This window comes from Ammospiza nelsoni, chromosome 1, assembly GCF_027579445.1.
Source record: "Ammospiza nelsoni isolate bAmmNel1 chromosome 1, bAmmNel1.pri, whole genome shotgun sequence".
NCBI classification, from domain to species: domain Eukaryota; kingdom Metazoa; phylum Chordata; class Aves; order Passeriformes; family Passerellidae; genus Ammospiza; species Ammospiza nelsoni.
The window spans coordinates 93,751,664-93,765,798 of NC_080633.1; positions in this window are offsets into that span (position 1 = coordinate 93,751,664).

The following is a 14,135-nucleotide window of genomic DNA, read 5'->3' on the forward strand; positions in this document are numbered from 1 at the left end:
GAACACAACCACATTGACTACAATGGCATTGGAGCACAAGGACCCATCACCTCCTCAAGGTTCACAATCCACCAGGCACGTGTGCGCCAGGGGAAGACAGAGGAGTAAAGGAAGATTTAGCTATTTATGCTACACATGTATGGCAGGAAAGTCAGCTGCAGGGTGTGATGCTTTGAACTCATGGCTCTTCCATACTGGGTGAAATCTTCCCATACATGCTGTGTTTGGGAAATGAAGGGGTTAACTAAGGCGGTGACACTTGTGACCCAGCCATGCTTCCCAACCAATATCACTTGCTGACTGCCATCTGGGTGAGGGCACTCCTTAGGTGGTCCTTGCTGATCTTCTCAGTAAAACAAGGAATTTCTCTTGGCTTCCCACTGCCCATGTTCGGGAACACAAGTGTGGAGCCAATGCACACCACAGACAGGGTCCATTTTCCCCTCCTGAGGATATCCTGGCGACAGCAAAGTGTGGGAAAGCTTTTCATCAAGACAGCTTTCTGTCCAGCTCAGGTGAGCCCTGTGGGGGTGCGCAAACCCCAAAAGGCTTTGAAGGAGGCTGGAAATACTTAGCCAATGGGGATAAACTGATAACACTCAGTGTCACAGAAGAGTTTTCTGTCCTTTTGCCTAGGACAGAAAGGTAGGTAATCCAAACTAGTTTGGATTTTGAATACCAAGACTACATACCTAACAAACAATTCACAGGCTGGAATATTTTTATCATTTTGTTCTAAACTCTGAATAGCTTTAAAAGCTTCACAAAACTCAAGTAAAAACTAGACTCAACAATGGCCAAGCAGCTTGCACAAAAATGTAGCTGTCTACCTTGCTCTGCAGTTCTGAAATGCTTTAGATGGATGTTCTTGTGCAACACTAGCCCTGGCTTCCACGGTGTGCATTAGGACTGTAATAAATAAGTTGTGAGTTACACGGGCCTGACATGGTATTTATGAAAAGATCATATTTACTCCTTTGAAACAGCCACCCTGCAGAAAGTCTGGCTCTGGTACAAAGGCATTTATTCGGTGCATCCCCTTTAAAGGTCAGGAGAGAAAACTGAGAAGATGGGTAATTGCAAAACTGATTCTGAAAATGTGCTCTTATCTACTGGACAAGAGGGGAATGTCAAGAAGGCAGGGAGGTGAGCTAAAGCAGGCTCAGGGAAGATGCAAATTCCAGGACCCTCACGTAGGCAGATGTTACGAAAGGAATTCCTCCTGCTTTTGCCATCTGAGGAGTGCTGCGCTGTCTTCAGCCAGCAGCAGAGATATCCAAGGGAGGAAAGAGTCATGTGTTGTTTACCTCACCTATCAATTTTTTGCAAGAGTGGGAACAGGGAGGAAAAACAATTCTATTTAACAAGCATTTAACAGGGCATTTCGACTTCCCTGTTTTGGTATGGAATGTCCTTTTAAATCCCAAATCTACCTTCCTATTCAGACATGAAATTTTGATCTGGCAGATATTTCAGTGACAAACGCTCTTTTCTGTTGACTGCATCAGATTTAAGTAGATTTTTTTACTAATGCTGCTGTTAATTTCAAAGAGACATACATCCTATCTGGTAAATAGCAACTTAAAAAACCCCATGTATTATCCTAGTCCCGCTTTCTTAGAACTTGTTCCCTGAGACTGACACTGCCCTGTTTTGCCTTCTCTGGTACTTTGTATCCATGTTTTCACTGCTCTCAGGTAAAGTCCATTAAACACTTGCTGCACTTTGTTACATGAGAGTGAAGATTGGTGTTTCACTATGAAATGTAAGTAAGGGCATGCCTTGACTTTGTTTGGATTTCAGTCTCTGATGAGTAGAGTTATTGCTCACCTGGAGCACAAGCCTTATCCCTTTTCCTTGGCTGGGCTTACAGTGATACGTTGAAGGTCTCAGTGGTCCATCCTCAAGCACAGCGCAAGCTTTTAAACCAGGATTTCTGGGGCAACTTCAAATCAGGTACCATAGTGCAGGAAGGAAGAGCAAGCAGGACTGATCATCTTGCAAAAGTGGCAAGTGTCTTACACAGGAGCAGGTCTTCTTGTTGGAGGCAATGCTTGTTCCAGTAAGCATAAATTACCATTCCTGAGTTTCTGGCACTGGTAAAACTCACTGAGCCGACAGAAGTCCAGCATGCAGGAACAGAGAGACACTACATGTCACCTACTTTAACCAAGACTCAAATGGAAGATGTCCAAGGACTCCTGAAGTAGCAAAACTTCTCCAAAAAGACTATATGAAGATGTTGTTCTTTTGAAATCGCAAGATATATAATTTCTCTATACACATCGGCTGTTTCTTCTGTTTTGTTAATCTAGAAATAGCAAAAGGAGATGTCAGAGCTTGTCTGTAGTTAAGTGACAAGTACCATGTGATGGAGGTCCACATTTCTGGACTGCAAAATGAGACAGGCAGCATGCCAGTGCGACCACAAAGCAAAGGAAAATAAATAACCATTTGTGGTAGCAGCCTAAAACCCCCTCAGTTTCACATCTCTCTCTTATTTACAGTACTGATGTGTTGGAACTGCTGCATGAATCTGACCCAGTCAAAGAAAGCAGAATTAAACCCCAAAGTTCTTGTTTGTGACCCAAGGTGGCCGCGTCACAAAGAGCAGCATGTACCCTGCACTCTGGTCAGTGGGAGCAGTGCTGAGCCAGGGCAGAGGGACTGAAGCCAAGTCCTGGAAGGGAGAGCCACAGGCTTTGCCACTGGCATTGCCCCGACCTTGCTGTGACCTTGGGGGGCCTCCTTGTCCCCGCCACCATTATTTATTTTATCACCCTCATGAAGGTGTTAATTGCTTCACGGTTCCAAGGGCTGCTCTTTCAGCAAGCTCTTTTAGAGGCCTCATTCACTCAGCCAGCTGGAAACACTGGGTTTTGCTGGTGTTCGTGCCAATGCAGCGGAAGAAGAGAGCCAGCCACAAATGGAGCAACAAAACATGGTGTGGGGTGTGCAGCCATCTCCTGCCAAGTGAAGGAAATATTAGCTTTATGTTCCCCATCCAAAGCCTGAAAACACAAAGGTAAAAACAAAACATGAATTTAAAGCTTTGCACAACAGCTACCAGGCCATAATAAACTTTATTCTGTGGTCTCAGATATTTTGGAGTGATAGGCCCAGCAGCTCACAGCATGTGGTTTATGCATATCAGACTTAGGGCATGCATCTGGAGGAATGCACTTATGGTGGATAAAGGTGAGACTCTATGTCTCCAAATTGAGATTCTAGTCTAATCTGACTAGGCTACTTTTCTGCCTTCCTGTGTCCTACCAAAAAGTGCACAGGCATGATCAGATCTCCTTTTTGTCCTTGGAAAGGTTACTGTAGTTACTAAATCATGAACTTCCTCTCATCTCCTCTCCTGTTTTTAAACAAACCCACAGGAAAAACAATGGAATTAAGCATAAGGAAACCTAAATGCTGGGACGGCTACTTCAAAAATGTTTTGGAAAAATGTTTATTTGTGGATGAGAAGCTAAGTACTCCTACTCATTCCTCTGCACCTGGCATAATAATGTAACCATCACTTCCAACAACCCTATGGATTTGAAAGGCAGAACTCTGAGTGAACTACCTGTTCCATCTAACAAACTGTGAATAATGAATGGGAAACTGGGGCTGATGTATATGCAATCTGTTTTCCTACTTAATTCTGGATTTCTGCAAAAGTACATGTTGGTGCTTCACATCACAAAAACCTCGTATTACCATGACACCAGCAGTGGTGTGTCCATGTTGTTTCAAGCCAAGTGCAGGGCTCTCAAGAAACACATCTGAGCTCCACCAGCACCTGCTGTGATAGATCCTCACATTCTCCAGGCACTCACTTTCTTCTATGAGTTACACTCAATGGAGAAGGAGGAGAAGGAGGGAAGACATGCAGCTTGTGCTGCAAGTCTCCCCCACAGTAATTTCTGGAGCTCCTTGTGGAGCTATGTGATGAGGAAGACCACTGGCATTCAAGTACCATTTTATTCTTTTAGCAAGTATCATTTTATTCTTTTAGGTTTTTAGCTTACAAGAAGTGGACACCCACAGTCCTCTCTGCCCATCACAGAATGTCTTCAAAGGTGTCTGTATCCAAAAAGGGAGACTGGATCCTTATTTTACTTATGAAGGGCTTTGGAAATGCCTGTATTTGGTGCTGTCAAGAAGTCGGATCAGTGGTAGGGATGCAAAGAAATCACAAGCCTGAAGGAGAGCTTTAGGAGATTAGAGGAAGATGAATATTTAGATATGTGTATGAGCTGAGCAAGAAGCTCTGCAGAAAATTGGCATGATTTAGATGCTGCCAATGTCTGAGGATATGAAGAAAGAGTATCAGGTCAAAGTAGCAGCTCATGAATAAGCTGTAGATGTATGAGAGGAGCATTATGGCCATGGTGTCTGCAGCAAGCAAGAAAATCAATATCACACTTGGCAGAAGAACACTTTTATTCAAAAACAATCAAATGAGAGTGCAGAGCAGCTGCTGCATCTAGATTAGCTTGCTGCTTATTGAAACTGCTCACACATCTTTAAAACTTTCTCCTTTCAGCCTTGTTGTTCTCTTTAATGCGTATAATTGAGTTGACCACCATTTCTCAAGGCCACTAACTTCATGATAACATCACTGGAGGCTAAGAATCATTACCAAGAATCACTTGGAGGCTGACTGAGAAAAATATCTGGGCTTTGCATCACTTCTACTCTGATGGAGCACCTAGTGAACCACACAAACACATCACTGAAAGTCAGCCTTACTCAAGAAGGTGGCAGCAGATTTAATTCAGATGTTGCTTATGCCTGTGGTGTGAGCAGCTTCAGTGTCTCTGGACAGAGGCCTCTTTCTTTGCTTATTCTTAGTGTCCACTGTAAAGTGCCTGCTAGTGGCTGTCTCTTGACTAGGTTGCCTTTTCTACTGCATGTCCTTTGTAATATTTTTCAGGAAATAGATTCTAAGCACTATCCCCATGAGAATTTGGGGACTTTTTCTCTGGGAACGACCTTTCTGGCCATTGATGAACAAACAGATTTACACAGGTTTAACATAAACTCAGCACAAAGCAACAGGATCATTCCAGGAAGACTTGGTTTGACAGGCAACCTCTGAAGAGACAGTAAGAGCTGCTCTTTTTGGCTTAAATGCCTAGAGTATTTAACAACCAAAGTTTCTTTCTCTTAAAAGGTGCTGGACAAACAATGTCCCTTCATTTGTCAAAAAATGCTAAGTATAGATCTATTAGTCTGCACCAAAGACTCCAAATTCAAAAGTGCTGGCTGATATTGTTATCTCACTGAGTTAGTTCCTGACTTAAATTCATGGTCATGACTTAAATTGAGACATGAACCTCTTTTCATTCCTCTGAGTCCCTGACATGTCTGGTTATATAGGCAGAATTTGCACCACTGTCTGGTGAGGGGAAGTTAAGCCCTTGCCACAGGTTGTGCTGTTCATAATGAGTGTCCCTGTGCATGCTCTAAGATCAAGATAAATTTCAGGGGATTTGAGTTGATCAGCTAACTGTCTCTCATTGAGGGGTAATTCAGTCAACCTTGGGCTTGAGCATGCACGTGAGTAATCACCACAAATTGCTCCACAATGGAGCAATGACTACTTTGTGTACCTTGGATCCTCTGTTCTCCTCCAATGTGTCACTGAAGTGTGTCACACCATGGACCAGGGCTGGATTCTGGCTCCACTGAAACACTGCAGCAGCTTCACTGTGAAAAAGAGTGAATCCAGACTCATGAATAAGAATATTAATCTTGTCCCTTCCTAAGTACCTCTCACTGCTGCTGAGATTTGATTACATTCTGAGATGTCTCACGATTTGTCATGCTGTGCACTTTCATGACAAGCTTTCCTTGCCCAGTCCCCTGTTAGATCTAACTGAAGTTTTCGCCTTCCAGCCTCTTATTGGCTGAAATGATGTCTCATTTTAAAAAGTGCTAAATAAGGCAAATGAGCCTTATTTATCCCCAAATATGACTTTGATAGAAGTAACAGAAAGTCCAGCTCTGGTCTTAGACAGCCCTAGGCTGGCTCAGCAGCTGGGACTTTGGTAGGAGTTGTGTGAAGTAAGACATTAATTTATATTTTACTGAAAAAACCCCAACCAAACACCAAAACAATAGGAGAGTTTTGTTTCATCTGTTTCTCCTTCCTACCACCGCTGCAAAGTGCTATTGAATCAGGCACGATCAGTATTCGGTTCCTAACAGGAAGCACTTTTGTGGCCAGGCAGGTTTATATTTAGAATGGGAGTGGTAAAAGATGAGGGATGGGAGTTGTCTCCAAACATTGCCATTATTTCTTTAATGGAATATACAGCTTGACTCCTCTTTAAATAGCAAAACAGGCCTGTGTAACAAATTATTAGAGCTTGCAAGCCTTCCTCGGCCCATAGATGGCATATTCCAACTATTTGTGTTCTGTGAAACCAGCAGTGGGCCTGAGAGGAGAGCAATGTAAAAGACAAGATTGAAACTGAAATGTTTCTTCACAGGCAAAAAAGAATAGCAGACTTTTTTATCCCTGGAATTCAAAGGCAGAGAAGTGAGGAGCTCAGAGAAAAATCTGTGAATGCTCACAATGGATTCTCACCATTTACCCTTTGTATAACTATAGACAAGAAATGCAATGTGATGACAGAAATTGTTTCTGTTTTCCTGAAAACAAAAGCGACTGTAAAATGAGCACTAAATGTAATGCAGATGGGAACTATGAAAAAAGCACACGACCAATGAATTTGGGAAGAGCCACAAACTCTCTTCCATGCCTGCTTTATAGTGATCTCAGCCCTTCAATTGTCCTTGTCACACTGGTGAAGCTGTTGAAAGCCGATCCAGTGTTACACCAGTGAGTGGCCTTCCTACACAAAAAAGGCAACACAGGGAAAGACAAAGGACTCAAGTTTGTTCTCTGAGAGAGATATCTGTTTAAAAGCCTGAAGAGGATAAAAGATGTGCAAATGAAGTAGGACCCAGCTGACCCTCCCGGGCCTTTGGTTTTGAGCTTCCTATGTCAAAGTCACATCCAAGAGTCTGAGTAAAACTAAAATTGTATCTTCCTCACTCATCACAAATCGATGAAAATTATGCAAGCAGATTCTGTATAGAGGGTTAGGTAGCTGGGGACAAATAGTGAAGTAATTTGGGAATTCGCTATGGATTAATAATATTATTTGTGTGAAGAGAAAGAAATTATGATCTCCAAGCATTTTACAAACAGATCTAATTATTAGCTGTGACCATCAGTGCTGTGTTCTGGTACTGAGAGGGTCACATGTAAACATGGGATAAACCAATCCAGCTTTCAGCAGGAATAGTATGGAGTAGAAGGAATAGGGAGGATGCACAGAACATTTCTTTTTACCCATATGCCCATCATAGAAGCCCAGTTCACTTCTAGCCCAGTAAAATTGATGCTCAGGGATGTTGTGTACTTCACTGTGCAGTAAGAAGGAATGATGCTTCTTGTCATGACTAGTGGAGAAGTTTTCAATGTCTTCAGATACATCTCTGCAGCCACAACAACATCTGTGGCAGGACATGTGGCACTTGTGTGGCCAAGCCAAGTGGCACAGAAAACGTCTTATCCATGCTGCTCATGGTAGCCACCCCCAGGGCAGCCTAGTTCCCCCTGCCCTGCAAATTACATGACCTAGTTCTATTGTGCCCAACGTGGCACCCCAAAAATACCTTTGTTTTTTATTCCAGTGCATCTGAAATGGATGTATTGCAGCCAGAGTGGGCGTTTTAATGGCAGGAAGCTGAAGTTTGCATACTGCATGCACTAACTTGTGGCACAGGGAGCAGCCTGAGAGTACAACCTTTTGTGGTGTGAGTGGGACTAAAACCTGTGTAGTTCCAATGCTGTTCTTTAGAACACTAATAATTTATTCCTTTAGAAGATGAGCTCCAGACACCATCCTAAAGGAAATCAAACACCTTACTAAAAAGGGAACTCAAGAACCTCAATATCTCCAGTGCAGTGCATATGGCTAAGAGTTGCAGAGCAGGCAACAAAATTATCTGGCATTTCAAATTTACTCTGACCATTATTGGTTCATAGGTTAGTCAGACCAGATTCAAATAATCTTTTGGCTCCATCTTTGTGAGGAAAATACTTCAGAGATCTGCCTGTACACTTGTTTGAACATATCTGCTAACAGAGAGCTCAGCAGCATCTCATTTTAGTAAATGTGTGCTTGTGGGCTATGCTGAGGAGTCAACCTTCATTGAGGTTTGTCACACTTTATGTTGTGTGTGTGTGTGTATTTTGGCACCCCTGCACCATAAACAAAAGAAAAACTCATGTTTTACAGAGCAAAGATTGCTGTTGCAGTGTTAAAAATACCTTTGTAATCCAAACTACGATCCATGTGCAGCAAAGCTCACCAAAACCTAGTAAAATAAACAGTGGATGGAAAAAGTTTATATTGGAAATTATATGAATAACAGCATTAGAAAAGCAGGCCACATTCAAGAGTGCTGAAAATTAATCAGAAATTGTTCTGATGATCCTCAAATAACAAAGGCTTATTCTTCTTTGTTTTTGTAACACATGCTATGGTGAATTTTCCAGTGTCCTTGAAGTCTGCCAAGAATGGGGAAAAGCAAAAGAAAATTAAGGAAAGAGAGGGGAATGTACTGCAAATATGGGATGGCAGAGGGCAGAAAAATGTGGAATGAACTTTGATGTGGAGCAGATGTACCCCTGCATTCCATAGGCAAAACCAGTGCCGAGGTCACTCTGAAGATAATGAGGAGAGAAACGTCTCCTGTCTCCATTTAACTTTAGCACAGAACCATTTCAAAGATGCGTAACAGAAATGTTTCTAATAATCCCCCCCATTGTCCTTCATTGTGGAAGGAAAGGAGCAAAAAGCAGGCAGAGAGAGAATTACACTCTGCAGCAGCACTTCTCCTACTTATTTCTGGATTCAGACACTTTGCAAAGTGCCCTTTATTACCCTCAATCTGGGAATATTTGCTCTGTCTCCTGGAGATAAAGCTAGAGAGACATATCAAATGTGTTGTATAAAAGTGTTCAATTGACATAATATGCAAATACAGAAATATATCCTTTTATTTTTATATTGCAAGAGCAGAAAATATAAGACAAACACATAAGCAACAGCAAATTACATTATTCAAATATTTTCTCTTTTTCTAATATCATTAGAGATGATCCTTTCAAGCTGTTAACAGCATTCAGGAAGGCAGGGGGGAGGGCGTCTCACAGATGATTTGATATGTGCAGATTCCAAACCCATGTGGAAAGCTTGTGATGTTAACATTTCTGTTAATTTGGTCTGGGCAGGGATTGGAGTGCAGGGCTGGCCCTACAAGGAATGAGTGGCAGATGCCACACTGACTTCAACAGAGCTCTTGTTTAACTCTAGGCATCATTCTGCTTTATTAGAAACATCTGTCAAAGACACAAAGAGCTGTCAAGGAGATGAGAAGATTTTCCTTGTGGTTTTGCTTTTAGAAGTGTATCGCAATATATATTTATGTGTGTATTATAATAGATGGACTTACTGTATATGCATATATACATATACATTTATATGTAAAGATAGGATGCTTCGAGGTGCCTTTTCCATGGATTAGAATGAGTATATTTTAAAACTTTCAAAAATTAGTAGTAAGATGCAAAAAGCCCCATTGAATTAGATTATTCAAAAAACTAAGTAAGAATCCCAAATGATGAAGCATCAGTAATTTTTTTCAAACAGAGGTGGCTTTTTCAGGGAAGGAGTTGTGTATCATGCATTACTCTTTTTTTTTTTTTTTTTGTTATTTATATGGTTAAAAGTTAGAAGTGTTTGCAATCTTGTATACAAAAATACTCTTCCCTTTCTCCGGCATAGTCTGTTCAATGGGAACAAATGAAATGCTCCAGTAATACTGCAAATTTGTGTATGTTTCTTGCAAGATTTAATAATTTCTATCAGGTGTGTTAAATAAGAGTCAAAATAAAAATCAAAATATAATTGAATAATAAGAATGAGAATAATTACCAAAATCATGTACAAGTGCCAAAAACACTCCCTACATCTGGGGCTCCAGTGCAATGTGCTGTTACCTTTCTGTGCCCTGGTGCACAAGGAGTCACACAGGAGTCACACAGGACAGAGATTTTGCAAACAGGACACGTTGGCTAGGCTGGACTCACACAAGATGAATCAAGCGGCGAAGGATGAAGAGAAGGGCCACAAGCACTCTTGTATTAGCATACAATGCAAAGCATGCAGCACCTTCAGAAACTTCCTCTCTTGGGAACAGGCAGCATGTTGCTCACTTCCATCTGAAACTCCTGAAAAGATCCCTGTATCAATGGGAGAAATCATGCTGCAACAGTGGGCTGTAATGGAGAAGTTCCCAGCAGACCTGTGGAGGGGGACTTTTTGGTTCTGGGCACAAGGATTTTGTTGGATGAGTGCACAGAGATCCACCAGTCTGCTCTGGACAGTATTCCCTTCACTGGAGCACAATGGGGAAGCAGGATCAGCCCTGAGAACATCAGTTAAGGATTAAGCTGAAATAAAACCTGCCCTATGGCAGTAAACAAAGTATGATGTTTTATTTCACACGTGCTGGGATATGCACAGAAAGGGGCTCTTTGGAGTCCTCAGTGGCCCAATGAAATTGATTGAAGTGCAAACAAAAAAGGTGAGTATCAAAAAATCCCTTATAGCAAAGTAATTGCTTCCACATGTTTTAAAATTGCCTTCAGAAATGAACAATCAAATCCTACATGAGCAAGACACAATAACAGAGGCAGGGAAAGTCAGGAATATTTATGAAAAACACTGTAGAGGGCACCTCTTCTTTCAGCAGGGACATAAAAAACTCAGCAGCCAACACCACCCAAAAGTCTGTATCTTGGATGGAGGCCTGCTATGGACTTTCAGACTGGCAGCCATTTAAGTGCAAGGGATTGACATGCTAATTACAAATGAACACAGCCACTACAACTGTTGCTGGCCACAAGTTTTTCAGGCCTTAATTAAACGTGATAGGATGCACAAAGCCTTAGTTTATTGAACTGTCAGCATGAGGCCACTGCCTGTCATTCATCTTTGTATGTGGTCTTATGACAAACAGGAAGGTGAACTCGGAGCCTTATTTCTCTTTTGTTTGAGACTGTTCTCTTCAGTACATGAACTATTGGGTCTCTTCTCACTTTAATGCAAAATTAAGATTTTTTTTTATGAAGTCTGTCCACATACACATTTTTTTTTACACTCTAAACCCTGCACATCTGCATTGTACTTTAAACTCTTACAGGTCATGGCAGAGACCTTGGTGTGATGTCTGCAAGCCATCCTCCATCTCCTGACCTTTGGAACAGATCCCAGGCTCAGGTACCAGAGCTCTCCTCTGTGCCTTTAGTCACAAGCTCAGTGTAAAGGATTGAATTGCCCACCAGTGCATATAAAAAAAGCCCTAGAAGCAGTTCAGTTTACTAAATAGGATATTTGAGGGACAGTGACCCCACTCAGCATACTTGAGCCTGAACTGAGTATTGGAGAGCACTGTCTTTACATCCACTGTCCAAATGCAATTAAACAGAGCTGTTTTTGAGGAAAGCTGCACCCACTATGAATGAACAGTTTAAAATATTAATCCATATCTGTACCAGCAGGTACCATACTGACTGGCATGCAGTATGTAAATAAATTAATGGAGTATTGAAGGAAGTCAAAAATATATGGCGGCAGGAAAAATATCAAATACAGATTTTTTAAAAATAACATTTACACAATCTGTTTTCTTGTGTCATGATTGTTTGGTTTGATTTGTTTGAGTTTTTTTAATGAGGCACTGTATCTAAGTATTCTTCAGCTTAAAAGACAAGCAGACAACAGAAGGTAGTACAGGTGAATGTGATTTCTGTACAGGGATCAATGTGATTGAGCACAGCTAGCTCTTCCCCTCTGAAATGGGGTTGGAGAGATAATCTGTCTCCCTCTGGGGTAGATGTTTGTAATTAAGACACCATGCCTCATCAGCAAGCAGTAAAAAGAAAAGGTCCTTTGTTCTCTGTGGTTCCAATAGGCAGCTGAGGAAAGGATTAAAGAGATTAAACCAAGCTGAACTGCCAGAGGAATTGTTTCTGAGGTTGGACCCTGCACTTGCCCACCCTGGAGCTCAGCAGGAGGTTCCTCTGCACAGCAGGGAACTCCCTGAGCAGCGAGGGGGAAGGGGGTGTGGACACACAACACCTCCAAGCTCATGCTCCGAGTCTTCACTGAATTGTTCCCTTTAGCATCACCCTGAAGCTGGTGTGAGGCTCTTTCCTGGTACTGATACTGATCTCTGCAGTATTTTCCTCACAAAGATGGAGCCAAAAGATTATTTGAATCTGGTCTGACTAACCTATGAACCAATAATGGTCAGAGTAAATTTGAAATGCCAGATAATTTTGTTGCCTGCTCTGCAACTCTTAGCCATATGCACTGCACTGGAGATATTGAGGTTCTTGAGTTCCCTTTTTAGTAAGGTGTTTGATTTCCTTTAGGATGGTGTCTGGAGCTCATCTTCTAAAGGAATAAATTATTAGTGTTCTAAAGAACACCATTGGCATGGTGCAGCTGCACCACTGGGAGGTGCAGCGCAACAGATCTGCAGAAAGGAGAACAGAGTGGAGGGGCTGTGCCAAAAACTCCTTTATTGCACTCACAGATCCAGGTCTCTACCATTCTGTCCACTTTATGGTCATTATGTCTGATACAGGTTACGTACAAGATATTCTAGGTCTGGTTTTTTAGCATGTTGCTTCTCTTATAAAAACATGAATGATCGCTGCAAATGATGAAGTTAAAATGTAGAGCCTGGTTGTGCCAGGCAGTTTTGTCCCAAAAGCTCAGAAAATTACTTGTTCCTCCACCTGCCAATTCAGTCTTTGCTATCAGGGGGGAAAAGAACTTACCTTTAAGTAACTCATATTTCTATAGAATATCTTAAGCAAAAGGAATTTTTTCTAAATGTCCTTATGACAAAGCTGTTACAATTTATTTTTAAGAAAAGATCATGGCCTAGCTTCTCTTTTAATGGCCATGAATTCATTAAGATAATGAATCTAAATTTGTTGACATCATCTGTATCACTTTGTAAAGGATCCTTACATCTGACAAGCCAAGGTGCATCCAGGACATGTCCACCACACTAAATTCACAGCTCCACTGCTGGTACTGTGCAGGGCTGAGTATGGTGCTTCCTGATGAGACCGAAAGGTGACCAAATTCTGCAGAAGTTGCCCCTGTGGTTGGCCAATGATGCTTCTGGTGCTCTACAAAAGCCAAATCCTTCAGGGTAAGCTACTCCTGATTCCTAGAAGGTGGTTTTTCTCTATGGGAAAAAGATATTGCCTGGGAGTAGCTTGGTCTGTGGCACTGTGTGTTCATGCTGAGGATAAGGTGCCTTGGTTTTGGGCAGCCCTAGCCTGATTGCCACCCTACAGAGCTACCCAGCCACTTGTTTTTGGCAGTCTGATGATGGTGGCATTACATCACCTACTAAGCAAGGGGAGCAAAATCAGACATCAGTTGTCCATCCTCATCTTTAAAGTTTCATGTCTTCCTGTCACCAGATTCCACTCTGTACCTTTCCATAACCAGAAGGACACAAGTTTCAGGCTCACAGCCCTCAGGTTACCTCTGGCTCTCAGCTCCTCACTCAGCCCTTTACACCAGCTCCCCATCCCATCACAAAGCCCTGAATGCACTTGCTTGCCCTGGGCATTTGTAGTCACTTGTTGGAGAGAAGGGCAGTGACTCAGGCCCTTTGTCCCAGGGAGGAAGACTTCTGCTCTGGGGACGCTCATGCTGAGTGGATAAGTAAAACCTCCAAGTGAGAGAAGCCCAGTGTGTGATCTGATTTAGCAGAATAGCTGACATAAGACAAAAACAAGAGGACCCCAAAATTTAACAGGCACCATCCTCTCTAGTGGAATAAAAGCTGATTCCAGGTTTTTCCCTGTACCTCACCCTCTGGCAGTCTGTTAATACTCCTGAGACCAACCACAGCAAAGCCAGCTCCATCATGATCTGCTTTCAGACATGCTCAGGAGTACCCCAGTGGTCGACAGCCTCTGCAGTTCTCTATTTTCCCCCACGTCTATTAACATAGCCTGTGAC